The 13,376-nt window shown below is 46.9% G+C and overlaps 1 long non-coding RNA gene across 3 annotated transcripts in view; it reads right to left on the bottom strand.

Moving 5' to 3' along the window:
• Positions 1–5,523: 5,523 nt before the first annotated feature.
• The window catches only part of LOC102008678, an 8,723-nt gene continuing 870 nt past the window's right edge, over positions 5,524–13,376 (bottom strand). The window contains exons 1-3 of one of the 3 annotated variants that reach the window (XR_001235821.1): positions 6,678–7,126; positions 6,312–6,395; positions 5,524–5,779 (exon numbers count right to left, since the gene is read on the bottom strand). This is a non-coding gene — a long non-coding RNA (uncharacterized LOC102008678). Of the gene's footprint in view, positions 5,780–6,311; positions 7,127–13,376 lie in introns of those variants that run through there. The other 2 variants (XR_262484.2, XR_001235820.1) reach the window with 2 other exon arrangements.

Here is a 13,376-nt window from a genome sequence, read left to right as displayed (position 1 = left end):
CAATTAGCATACAACTTCACTTTCTAAATTAAGTTCAATCTTAAATTTAGTAGTGAAATGACAAACTCTGCTTTGAGGAGGGTACATGTTACTAATGTCAATTTTAAAAATACAAAATACAAAACAAATTTCTGTAGTTTACTATTATGTGCAAGAAAATATTTTCTTTTTTAATGTATAATTTATTTTCCTTATCACACTAAAAGCTTAAAAAAGAGCCACTGGGCTGAGAAATTGTTTTTTCTCCCATATTTTAAGGAGCAGTTTTTATTCCGGAACAGAGTTAAAATCTGAATTCTTCTCAGTAGCCACTGCCCATCCTTCAAAAGGTTCACACACTTTGATGACTAGGAAAATCTCACTCCTTGAGATCCTGCACTTTAATTTTGCACCATAGAAATGTTTATTACTTGGTCCCACATTGCATGAAAACCTTCTCTGCTGGTATAAGCAAAGCTTTGCAACTTTCAGTCACTTTGATCCAAAACTGATTCTACAGATCCAGCTGCCTAGGCAGGGTGACGGATGGGCAGATAGCCACTTAATGCACAGGACGAAGGAATAGCCTTATAGTGCAATCATTCCTAAATCCACATCTGCCAGCCTCCAAGGCATAATTAACGTTATTTTATTTTATTTATAAAATTGCAGCCTGTGCAGCCCTGCCCTTGGGTGTTAAGAGAAAATGAGCGTATTATAACAAAATATTACGGAACAACAAGTTATAGCTTATACTAATTAAACATGAGAACTCATAAAACAGCCTTATTGCCAGGCTGCTGGGAGAAGAGCAAAGTCCTTTAACCACTAAGACTGGAACACGTTAGAAAGAAGAAATTGTTCCTTAGCTATTCAGGAGACATGGACACTGGTAGAGGGAAGAACTGGAGAAGGGCAAGCTTTAGTAGGAGCAAATTACTCCCAGCCAGGCTCACAAAAGGTCCCTGAGAAAGGTAATAAGCCAGTGCTGCCCCAAAGACTACAGCCAAGGTAAGGTCATATTTGATTTCTAAGATATATAGCCAAACTTTAAATCACTAACTGAAGCCTTCCCTGTTAACTTTCCTATCCGTCTTATATGATGTTATCTTTTTTATTTTCCAGAATAGGCAAAATGATATATATTTGAAACCAGGGCCTTGAGCATGCTAAGCAAGCACTCTTATCATTAAGCTACACCTCCAGCACCCCAACTATTTTTATTTTTGGTCCAGTATTATCTTAAAACTTAAATACTACTTACCTGTTTCATGTATACAAATCATAACACTAAAAATACATATTACAAATAAATGCACACATATATAAAAGTATATACATGCACCAATACATTATATACATACACTCACATATATCTGAACTTACAGGCCCTTCCAGAGTTGGAACAACACAGGGAAACATAATTTATCTACAATCCAAAGTACAGACCCAGTCCACTAGGCTTCCTTAAAATAAGAGTATACTCTAATTTTTCTTTAAGCTTCTGCAGTTTTGCATCGCTATCAAAATATTTTTGGAAATTCTGTAATGTTTCTCCTTTTCCCTTGGCTTCTTATTTCTGGCAAGGACTAAACCCCAAAATATCTTTCCTCTGGGACACTGAAATAACGGTCCCAAAGCAGCTGCTCGACTATAGCTATTCAGAGACTAGGGACAAATTTCCAAGGAAGGCCACTTGTAACTGAGTCAAAAGCCCAGCCTCCTAAGACCTTCAGAGACCAGGGGTGTGTGTGTGTGTGTGTGTGTGTGTGTGTGTGTGTGTGTGTGTGTTTTCATCTTTCTGGATCCTCTCATTCTCATTTGCAATTCTGTCTGCTATTTCACTTCTCTTTTTTCTCTCCTTTCGACTCTGCCCATCCCTCCTCTGGGTTTTATTTTAGATGTGCAGAAAGAAATCAGCCAGCCCCACTCCCAGGGCCCTGGAACCTATTTCTCCCCTCTGATTTTCCCACAGCTCCCTTCCTGTCCTGGAGCACGGCGCTGGGTTCCTGCCGTCCTTGACCACCTTCCTCAAGCTGAGAGCAACTTCGCGCCACATCTGGCCAATGAAGAGGGCCAGCGCGGGTGACAAGCACAGCTGGCTGGTGGCCTGCCCTGAGGCTGCCTGCAGACCAGCAAGGCTTGGGCCCCATTATGTGGCCCACAGGGGCCTCTTCTGCACCCGAGCCCAAGCCATGCACCTCGAACTCAGCAGTTCTCATCCCAGAGTCACTTGGGAATTGTTTTTACAAATACCTTTATCAAAAATTGTTTCCAAACAAAAACAAAAAAACCTTTGTTCAGGCCCATTGAGCTGAATCTCTGGGCCCGCGCCTGGGCGGTGCAATTTTTTAACAGCTCCCAGATGACTCTATTGTGCAGCAGGGCTAAGAACCACTTGCTGTAGATTCCGCTCGTGGAAGTTATCCAACCGCGAGCTCACTCCCTTCCTTCCAAGTGCACCCCAGGAGATTCCTCTGCCTGTTCTCACACCAGAGGTTTCTGGGAGCCAGGAAATCGAGTCAGGAGGCTTGGGAAAAGACTTAGGGTAAGAAAGGAAAAGGGCTGAAAAGAGAGGAGGTGCCAAGGTGGAAAGCGGTGTTCGAGGCTCTCTGTCCCCCCTCCTCATGTGCACTCCGCAGCTGGTGGACATAAGGCCACCACCTCTGCCAGGGCCTGACCCTCCTAGGATGTGGGGGTGCGATGCTTGCAGTGTCAGGACACCAGCTTCTCTCAGCCTGGGATGGGAGAGTGGAAAACACAAGCACTAGGGGCTTAGGAAATGAGATTGGGACACTCCGGGGAGGAGACTGAGGTCCCCGTGAGCTCCTTTGTCCAGCCAGCAAAGGACAATTTTATAACTAAGTCACAGCTATGCTGCAAGGGGTGGGATACAATAACTAGTACGATTTCACAGAGGAGCTGGAGAGGCTCGCAGCTGCTCGTGTACATGATGCGATCCATTCCTGGTCACACCAAGGCCAGGGACTGTGCTAGCAGGACGGGGCGGTGGGGGGGGGGGGCTCTCAGCCCTCCAAACTCCCATAGTCCCAACTGCTCACCACACAGTTAGGAAAGAATAAGCAAGGCCCCACTTGGAGCCCGGAGCTCAGACACACGGCCCCCTCTGGGATTTAGACACCCCTGGTTGCTTAGGCAACTGGTGGGCCCCTCCAAAGTTTCTAGGCCAGTGGCCTGCTGGGAGAGGGGCCTGCCCTGCCGCTGAGCTTCTGCTCAGAGCTTCTTGGCCATCTGCCTGCCTTCCTCTGGCACGCTGGAGTCTCTGTTGCGCTCTTGGCTTGCTCTAAGCAGGGAACGTCTCCCTGCCTCCACCCCTCTTTCCGCCTGTCTCTCTCCCCAGATGTCTCGAGGCTTATGTGGGAAAGCATGTTCTTGCAGCCTAGCAGAGACTTTCAAAGATGGCCTTCCCCTGCTGCTCTAGGAATCTGCTGCCCCAAGACAGGAGCAGACCAGCAGGGGAGTGGGGCTGCTCTGGCTTCTCTAATGGAGCAGCTGAGTGGTTCTGGGTTTCCCCTGGCACCACCCTCTGCTTCATGAGCATGCAACACTCAGGCCTTTGCCCTCGGAACAGCCACAGTTAAGGCAGGCGTGCAACATGGATGAGCTCCCGCTATGGAGGAGCAAGGGGCTTTTACATCTTCGTGTGCAATGAAAAGCCTCCTGTCATGCAACCTTGGTGCCTGCAATTTAAAGAAGCTTCGCTACCTGGAATTTTGGGTGTCTGTGTCTGTCTCTGTCTGTCTCTCTCTTACAAACTGAAGCAAGCTGGGCATGGTGGTGCATGCCTGTAATCCCACGCACTTGAGAGGCTGAGGCAGGAGGATCACCACAAGTTTACACTGCATAGCAACATCCCCATCTCAAAGAAAGAAAGAAAGAGAGAAGGAAAGAAATTCTCACAAAGACCCAAAGTGAGTGATGTCTGATAATAAACTAGCTCACTGTGCCCCACTGCTGATCCAGTGTACGTTGAGGCTTGTGTGGCCACGGCCACTCCCTCCTGCACCCAAGCCAAGAGCACAACTCCCCAGGGGCAAATGTGTGTACCTCTCAACTTTAAGAATATTTTAATGAAATGCATTTGCACTCTGATCTAATATTCAGACCCAGACACGCCTGGAATACTGACTGTGATACGGCTTTAAAACTTGCTGGGGTGATCACAGCTGGCAGTAGGAATGCCCTCCAGGCAGATCCTCCCACTGGAGGAGCTGGCAGGGAACTCCCTGCCTGGAACGAATACTCCGGCTACAGGGGCTGCTTGCCATTCTCATTTTTAGAAACCAGAAAAACACGAAATGTAGAAAGTGCTCCAGTTCGACCCATCCCACCCAGGCCCGGGCTGAGGAAAACTAGGACAGAGGCCAGGAGGGCCAGGCCAGGCTCCCAGCCCAGTCCACTCCTGTGAAAGCCAAGGACCCTGCTCTCTAGCTCAGTGTAGACTGAAGCAGCTCAGGGCACATGCGAACTGAAGTCTTTTTATACAGTTCAGCACAAAGGAAATCAGAGAATTACATCAAGGAGTCAATATAATAATCATCCCGATAATAATAATGGGATTTTTTTTTTAAACTGGGATTCCTTTTTTTTGTTTGTTTTTGTTTTAATTTTTGATACAGGGTCTCACTATGCAGTTCAAACTGGGCTTGAATTCACTATGTAGCCCAGGCTGGCCTCTAACCCACAGCTATCCTCCTGCCTCAGCCTCCCAAGTGCTGGGATCAGAGGTGTGCGCCACCACACCGCACTGCTACTGGGATTCTTGTACTACCCGTGCTACTTAAAGGCTTTACAACATTGGGCAAGTCATCTGACCTCTCTCTGTACTATAAAATGATGATCATTATGCACTGTGCCTTGGGCTCAGGCTTGTCATAAGAACCAGATGAGATCATGTGAAGGCTTTTGTGAAAATATAAATCTGATCTGAAATCCATGTAACCTATTTATTACAAAACAGATACCACACCTAAAGATTATGCCTAGCAGATAGTATCTTAGTTAGCTACTGATGACTAAATATGCAGGATCTGGTAGTATTTGCCACATGGTATTTTTCTTGGAATATTCTAAAATGTTACCGGGGGTATATAAATAGGCTCACAGCAGGAAACCAGTTATCATGGCATTTGCTGAAGTCAGTGAGCATCTACCTAGATATGTGATATAGTTTCAAGCTTCTCTAAAGGGCGCTCTGAAAAACCCAGAATGGGTGGAGCAATGATTAATTAAAATACATAAAAAGCATGTCTATTCTCATCAAATGCAGCTATCTCGATGATTTGTGAGGAGGCTGTTCAATGAGTTCGGAAAAACATTTTCCTCCAGCTCCAGCTAGCAAGATGTCAAGGCAGGAAAACACATCCTGTTCTCCTTCTTGACCCCATCGGGACGGATGACCCTAATTCTCACCACCCCATTTCCTTAGGCCATTCGCAGTGATTGAATCTCTACCCATCCCAGTGAGCCTCACACGGACAATTTTAATGCACAGTAGCACCCGTAATAGAAAGAATCATGTTGTGAAACTTCAAATTTACTTTTAATTCCATCTTTGACAGACCAAATTGAAGCCACAGGTTATGCTTTGCTATGGCCACTTAACACTAGCTGGAAATTCAGTGCCCTGCAGATTGTAAAAGTTTCCCTCTCTCTCCGTCAGATCAGACCAAGGCGTCTCGGCTTCTGTCTGGGTGGCTGTCAGTCCACAGGAACGGTTTGTCTTTACTAGGAGAAGGCTATGGAGAGGGACAGCCCGAAGCCGGCACCCCTGAGCGATCTGGAGACACAGGAGGGAGGGACGATGAGACTGTGCATTCTTTCTCCGCGCACTTGCTAAGTACTACGCAGCAGGAAGGTATTTCACAAACAATATTCACTCATTCTTAAGTGACCGGGCACCATGACACTTACTTACAAATGAAATTATCTATTTACATTTATCACTTATCCTGCAATATGTTTTCAGAGGTAGTAGCAATATCACTATTAGTTATTATCTCTATTCTCACAACAAAACCCTGAGGCACCTATGATTTCTATTTTATAGATAAGAGGCTTAAGAAGATTAGGGAACCTGCCCAAGGTTCCACAGCTACTTTGTGGCAGAGCAAATTCCAACTTAGCTAGGCATCATGGCACACACCTGCCAACACCAGCATTTGGGAGGCTGAGGCAGCAGGAGCGTCTCAAGTTCAAGGCCAGCCGGGGCTACCCAGTCTCAAAAAACGAAACAAACAAACAAAAAAAGCAAATTCCAACCCATGTGCATTCATCAGGCCCAAGTCTTTGCTCTTCATCGGTACACTCACCCGCTTTCCAGAGTCAAGCAATCTTTGGGAAGGTGAGGGTTGAATCAGTTCCTGAAGGCAGAGTATGACTTGGACTGCCTTGGACTGAGGAAGAAGAGGCAGGGTGTAACCCAAACTGCCGAGATCATATCCCCAGGACCCCAAACACAGCCCATGATGTGGAAGAAGTTCAGTATCTTCTTCATGAATGCAAGGGTGGGTGGGTAAGGAACAGCACACGTGAAGGTACAGAGACGGATATCAGAATAAACGCCAGGGAAGGGGACAGGAGAAAGTGGAAGGGGAAAGAAGCACAGAGCCAGACTCCCGCCGTGTTCATTCTGTCAGGCAGGAGCCAAGGTCATCTAAGCCAGAGGAAACCATTACACGGAAGGCAGACGGAATTCTTCAGGGAGCAGTTTGATGTAATTCTGTGAGTCATTCAGAGCGAATTCCTTAAGCTGGGCCTGTCCAGGCAAAGCTATGGTCAGCCTGGCACTGATGTGCAGGTAGGGAGAGGCGAAAGGCCAGAGTGAGCGGGGATGACTGTAGGGACTGCGACAAGGACGCAGGAACCGGCTAAGGGAGGGCCTGGGGTTCTGATTCAGAATCAAGAGGAAGTGTCCAGCATAAACTCGGGGCTTAGTCAAAGGACAAGACACATCTCTCATGACTGAATCACTGACAGGAAGAGAAGACAGCTGGTTCCTCTGTCATTTGCACAAGAGTGCTCAGATGCAGATACTTTGAAAACACTCAGCTCAGCTCCACTGCACAAATGATTGCTTTCAAAAATCTTTAGACATGGTGGCACACACCTGTAATCCCAGCACTCAGGAGGCTGAGGCAGGAGGATCGCTGTGAGTCTGAGGCCAACCTGAGCTACATAGTGAGTTCAAGGCCAGCCTGAACTACATTGTGAGACACTGTTTCAAAAAAAAGAACAAAAATTCTTTGGTCATCAGGTCAAAGGAACTGGCTACTGATCTGAACAAGTAGATAGAAGTGCTTTTAATGATCTTCATTGGACTAAGAGGGAAAAAATTAGTGTAGTTCCTTTGCCAAATTTGAGTGACCCTCTTGGTAGAAAGACTTGTGAACCATAAGGGAACCGCTGCTGTCAGGACTGTCACAGCCAGGTGGCAACTTTATTGGGAATATTGCACTCCTCTTTGAGAGAGTCCCATAAACAGCAGAGAGCAAGTACACAGAATGAATGCTTCTCTGTTTTTTGTTTTTTTTTTTCCGGTACCGGGAATCGAACTCATGACCTCACGCTTGCCAGACAGGTGCTGTTCCGTGAGCTAAATCCCCAGCCCCTAAAATATTTTCTTTTTCCCCCCCTTGGTACCGGGGATCAACTCACAACCTTGTGCTAGCCAGGCAGGCACTTATGCCACTGAGCTATATCCCCAGCCCTTAAAATTAACCTATGGAAATTTTTTTTTTTTTTTTCCGGTACCGGGAATCAAACTCACGACCTCATGCTTGCCAAACAGGTGCTGTACCGCCGAGCTAAATCCCCAGCCCAAATAAATGCTTCTCAAACAATGTGTTCACTTCACTTTCTAGAAACAGGGAGAGCTCTGACCTTAAACCTTCTACAAAGGTACAAGGTGGCTCTTTACATCTTCTAAAAAATGAGAAGTGAGGTATGGTAGCACATGCCTGTAATCCCTGCACTCTGGGACGGTGAGGCAGGAGGATTACAAGTTGAAACCCCAGCCTGGGCAACTTAGCAAGATCCTATATTAAAATAAAAAACATGAAAATAGTTGGGGATGTAGCTCAGTGTGAAGGCCCTGGGTTCAATCCCCAGTATCACACACACGCAAAATAGTAAGAATAATAACATGCCAAGAGTGACTGGAATTCTAAATATTTGTGACTTAACATCAGCACTGTATCAGTACTGTAACTATACCTTGGTCACTTATACCCACAAAAATTTTGCCTTTAAGAAATGTACCTCAGGATTCTGAGAGGCTGGTAGTATTCGTTTTTGGTGGGGAGGTCTCTCTACGTAGTTCAGGCTGGCCTTGATCTCACAGTGATCCTCCTGCCTCAGCCTCTGAGTTCTGGGATTACAGGAGTGTGCCCCCACACCCAGCTGGGGTTGGTAGTGTTCTACAAACAGAAGATGATTTGAAAGTACAGACACTGTCTACCGCCATACCACCCTGAACACACCTGATCTCGTCTGAAAGCACAGACACACAGATGTCCATTCAACACATGTTTACTATGTGCCTGCTACAACCAGATGTTGCCGGGTGGTGCACGCCTGTAATCCCAGCACGCAGGAGGATCATTGCATGTTTGAGAACAGCTTGGGCTACACAGTGAGCTCAAGGCCAGTCTGAACTACACAGCGAGACCTTGTCTCAAAAAAGACAAAAAGGCCGGATGCAGTGGCGCATGCCAATAATCCCAGCACTCGGGAGGCTGAGGCAGGAGGATCATTGAGAGTTTGAGACCAGCCTGGGATACAAAGTGAGCTCGAGGCCAGCCTGAAGTGCATAGTGAGATCCCGTCTCAAAAAGACAAAAAAAAAAAAAAAAAACCAAAAAAAAAACCCCTAAGTATTATATGAAAGTTGTGAAAATTCTCTTTGCCAGAAAAACAATCAGCTGTCCTACTATTCACCTATCAGCCTTTATCTCCCAGTTGGTATATTTATGACTTTTATCTGGACCAAAAAGAGGCTGGGAATTATGAATTGTATAAACTTGACATGTAACCAACAACAACAACTCATATTCCAGTGCATGTTGTGAAAATTGTAAAGCCCTATTCCAGAGTCCAACCCATTATAATATTTCTTAAGACTTTCAAATTCCAAACGTCTCTCCAAGGTAGATGATCTTACTGGTTGACAGGTCAGGGGTTTGACTGTGAACAGAACCCACTAGTGAGAGTTCCCCTGCAGAATGTCTTGGTTACTTTTCTCTCGTTGCTGAGACAAAATACCCAATGCCCAAAATGAAGGAAGGAAAGGTTTATGCAGCTTACACTTTGTGGAGGTTTCAGTCCATACTTGGCTGGCTCCAAGGCAGAAGAAGCAAAGCAACAAGAGCAAAGGGGGGAATGGCAGCCGAACAGCAAAGCAGCCAGAGCAAAAGGGAGGAATGGCGGCAAGCAGCCTCTCTCCCTGCCTTACGCTGCAACAGGCTACCCCCACCTAAGGGGCCTGTAGCTCTCACATTATCTCCATGCCCTCCTCTTGCACAGGCTCAGGATGTGTACAAAGTAAGCACCCTGGCTTCCTGCCGAGTCACTTAGCCAAACCTCTAGACTCCCCAAGTTGACATAATGTATCAGCCATAACACAGAGCTTTCCAGATTCCTGAACTACAGCAGGTGTCTGAGAAATCAGAAGTCCACGGCTCGTTCCTGTCACACGCGGCTTCCTAGGTCTGCTCTCTGCTACTCAGAGGCAGGGCTCAGAGACCCAGCCCCTGCCGCTTCCCAGTCCTCTCCTGCTCTCTGCCGTCCCAGCCTCCCTTCCCACTTCGCTCATCCAGCCCAGCATGGGCTGCTGAGACCAGCATGGGCCGCCCCTGTGCTTGAAAACTCATGTGAAAGGAGCTCAACTTCTGCTTTTGGGGGATTTACTGACAGTGACTTTATTTCCTTTTCTTCTATGAAGCAACTCTGTTTGCACAGAAAAACATGACCAACAAGTGACAAATCAGAAAAGCAGTGGAAATAAACCCCCCACACTTGGGCAGAACCTACTGGCAGTGTGTTGGGAGCCCCATGGGAAGACAAACAAAACAAAAACTATCTGTACAAAGAAAGAGAAGCATAGCTCAGTTGTGATTTAAAGAGGTAAGAAACAGTTCCTATCTCAGGCAAAAATGCCCCAGACCACTGGGCATGTTAAGCATTGCAGTACCAGGTTAATGTTAAATATGCTTGTTTCTTTTCCATATCTTACGAGATCCTCAACTCTAGGCCTTCATCTACAACTAGTATATCCTGTCCAAACACGCAAGAAAGTGGAAGCTTTCTTCCAGACGTTTTTCCCTTTGACCTGTCCTTGCTCAAGGTTCTGTTCATGCTTTTCTACATCCACCGAGCAAGCGTGGGTCTCATGATAGTCTCCCTTTACTGTGTAGTTGAATTAACCCGGACAAGATGAAACGACCGGAATTAGAACTCAAGGCCCCTGACTTGCTCACTGTTACCCAAGCAATTCATGAAAAGTGGAATGACTGCCTGTTTTGCAGCTTCCAACAGTACCTGACTCCCCCAACTTCTCCCTTGCAATTCCCATGGCCTGTGAGTCACACACAGGAGACCATCTCGCTGCTCCAGCGTGCATCTCTAGCCGGTGTCTCTTCTCTGTCCATCACCTGAGTGCTGCCTGTCTCCCGCGCAGGGCTGATATTCATGGTATCTAACTGGTTCGTCCTAAGCACCGGCCAACTGAAGGGACACTGGCTTCTTGTGGGTCGAGTGGGTGCAGACAGTGGGGAGGTCAGAGGACCCAGGAAGCCCTGCTTAGGGGCAGCTTCTGGGGAGAAACTGGGGAAGGGTTCAGTCTTCTGTAATCTGTGTTCTGTGTGTATAATACTTCTAGTTTATTATTCACTTTACACACCCTCAGTGCTGACAATGTACAGAGCCTAATGGGAAAAGCCAAGTTGATTAGACATGCCCTTATGTCCCACCTTATTTCTTGGTGAGGTAGGTAAGAAACGCTCATCAACAACTATAATACAAGCCAGAAAGTCATTTGTGTTTGAAGATGGGTTCAGGAAAATGAATGGGAATTGAGAAAAAGGAGAGGGGTTCCCTCTAGTTGTAAATCAGAGAGTGCTTTCTGGAGAGGGCCTGGGGTCACCAGTGCCTTCAGCTCCTTCCCATTTTGTCCACAGAGTCTGCCTATCACTCATGCCTCTCCAAGCTTCCCACCTCTAGCCTTAGTTGAGCCGGTGCTAGGACCAGGGCCCACCCTGCCATGGCGTGTGCGCCCTCCGGGTGCAGGGGCGGGCGTGAGCAAAGCTGGGCTGCCTCTGAGCACCCGAGACACCTGCTGTGCCCAGGCAGCCATCTGCTTGATCGCGTGGGCAGCATCCAGTGCCAGCTCCTCCCGGCCCTCAGTGCAGTCCCTTATGGTGCTCGGCAGGTGCCCCTTGTTCTCCGGGATGGCTGGGACCAAGGGTGGGAGAGGCCAGCCTGGGAGTGGGCCCTGGACCTGGGAGTGCTGCTCTGAGCAGGAGTGCCGGCCCTTCCCTACCTGTAGGCCAAACTCCGCCCTCCCCGCCCTCCCCACCCTCCCCAGACCATGGGGGTGGGGTGCATCCTGGTTCCTAAAAGCGACTCAGTTGAGGCTCGAGGTGGGAAAGATCTGAGAGGAATGAGTGATGCGCAGACTCCACAGGCAAAACCGAATGAGAGTTTAAAGGTTGCTTTCACCATCACCTACACTATACAAGTGTCCCTTGTTATTTTAGTTCAAGGACAGAAGTGAAGCCAGGCATGGTGGCATGTGTCTATAATCCCAGCACTCAGGAAGCTGAGGCAGGAGGATTGTTGAGAGTTCGAGGCCAGCCTGGGCTACACAGTGAGACCCTATCTCAAAACAAAACAAACGAGTAAGTAAATAAATAAATAAAATTTCAAAGGTCAGAAACTAGCAGTGTGCTTCATGGAGAGAGTGTGGCGGAGGAGTTCCAATGATCTGTCCACCTCTCCTCCTTGTAAGATGAAAGTGCACTTCCTATTTATGTAGAAATGATGTGTTGGCAGGGAGACATCACAGGAAGTGAGTGATAATTTGACTGGGCCTCCACCATAATGCAGAGAAAGAGATGCTCTGTGCTCCATGGCCGTAGAATCTTAAACAGAAATATTTGTGGGGCAACCACAGCCAGGATAACTCGCTGCCCTTGTGCAGTGCGGGTTCCTGAGAACGCCTGACTCCTGTTCTGCACTCACCAATCTGCCTTCTCATCTGCAAACTGGTTTCCTGAGTGACCTTGCTTTAGAGCATCCCGTGTGTATCTACAGCCCCAGTCTTCAAACAAAGCTCTGTTCCTACCGCAATTTTTCAAACTGGAGCTTTGAATCATATTTGCAGAGGCCCATGAATTCTTCAGAAGAATCTCTAGGTTTTCTGTTTTCACTTTCAAGATATTCTAAAAACTTTAACACAAACATCGCCCGCACCATCACCTTTTTACAGAGTACTGCCTCGTTAGTATCAATGCCTGGACAGGACCTACGTTTATGACCACATCGGTCAAGTGAGCGCCTAGTCTCTTACGTCAATTGGATGAAATGTTTGTGAAACTGAAATCTACTCAGTCTATAGGTTCTTAAGCGTGAGAACCACTTTCCACGATAATCTGACAAGCTGGGTTACACACTACTCTCTTAGAAGTTTGGCCACGATGAGTTCATCCTTTTTAGCTTCATCACTGTTCTGAGAGAAGCAGCCCAGAAGTTTCTGGAACTGTAAAGCTGAACTCCTTATAGGTACCAGTATATTGCCAGTTCGTGAAGCAGCCAGCCAGATAGTCTCCTCCTGAAAAGCTCTACTCACTTGTATGTGATAATATACTATAACTGATCAGACAGACTAACCTTAGATTTGAAAAAGAGTTTTCTGATCCTGGGTAGGTTCCTTAATCTCTGCTCTCAACTTCATAGAATACAGGTAACAAACTGCCACCTATCACAAGGTGATGCTATGCTAGTAATTTCAGGCTTTCTGTTTAAACCATTTGCTCTATAAAAGACTGTCAAGCTGGGGATGGTGGCACAAGCCTGTAATCTCAGCACTTGGGATGCTGAGGCAGGAGGATCACTGGGACTTCAAGGCCAGCCTGAACTGCATAGTGAAACCCTGCCTCAAAAAGATCAAAATAAAACAAAAAAACTAAACATGGTCTCACCACAAAATCCAGCAACTATGCACCTATCCATAGGACTTGAAAACCTCCATCCATACAAAAACCTGTTCATAGCAGTCTTACTTGTGAAGTTGCCAAATCCTGGATGCAACCAAGATGCTCTACAGTAGGTAAGTGAATAAGCAAACTGTCGTGCATTCGGACAATGAACATTACTCGCACT

The sequence above is a fragment of the Chinchilla lanigera genome, unplaced genomic scaffold, assembly GCF_000276665.1.
Source record: "Chinchilla lanigera isolate Chin_1 unplaced genomic scaffold, ChiLan1.0 scaffold00048, whole genome shotgun sequence".
In the NCBI taxonomy this organism is placed as follows: domain Eukaryota; kingdom Metazoa; phylum Chordata; class Mammalia; order Rodentia; family Chinchillidae; genus Chinchilla; species Chinchilla lanigera.
The sequence above is the reverse complement of the archived record's forward strand: the minus strand, read 5'-3'. Positions and strand labels throughout refer to the sequence as shown.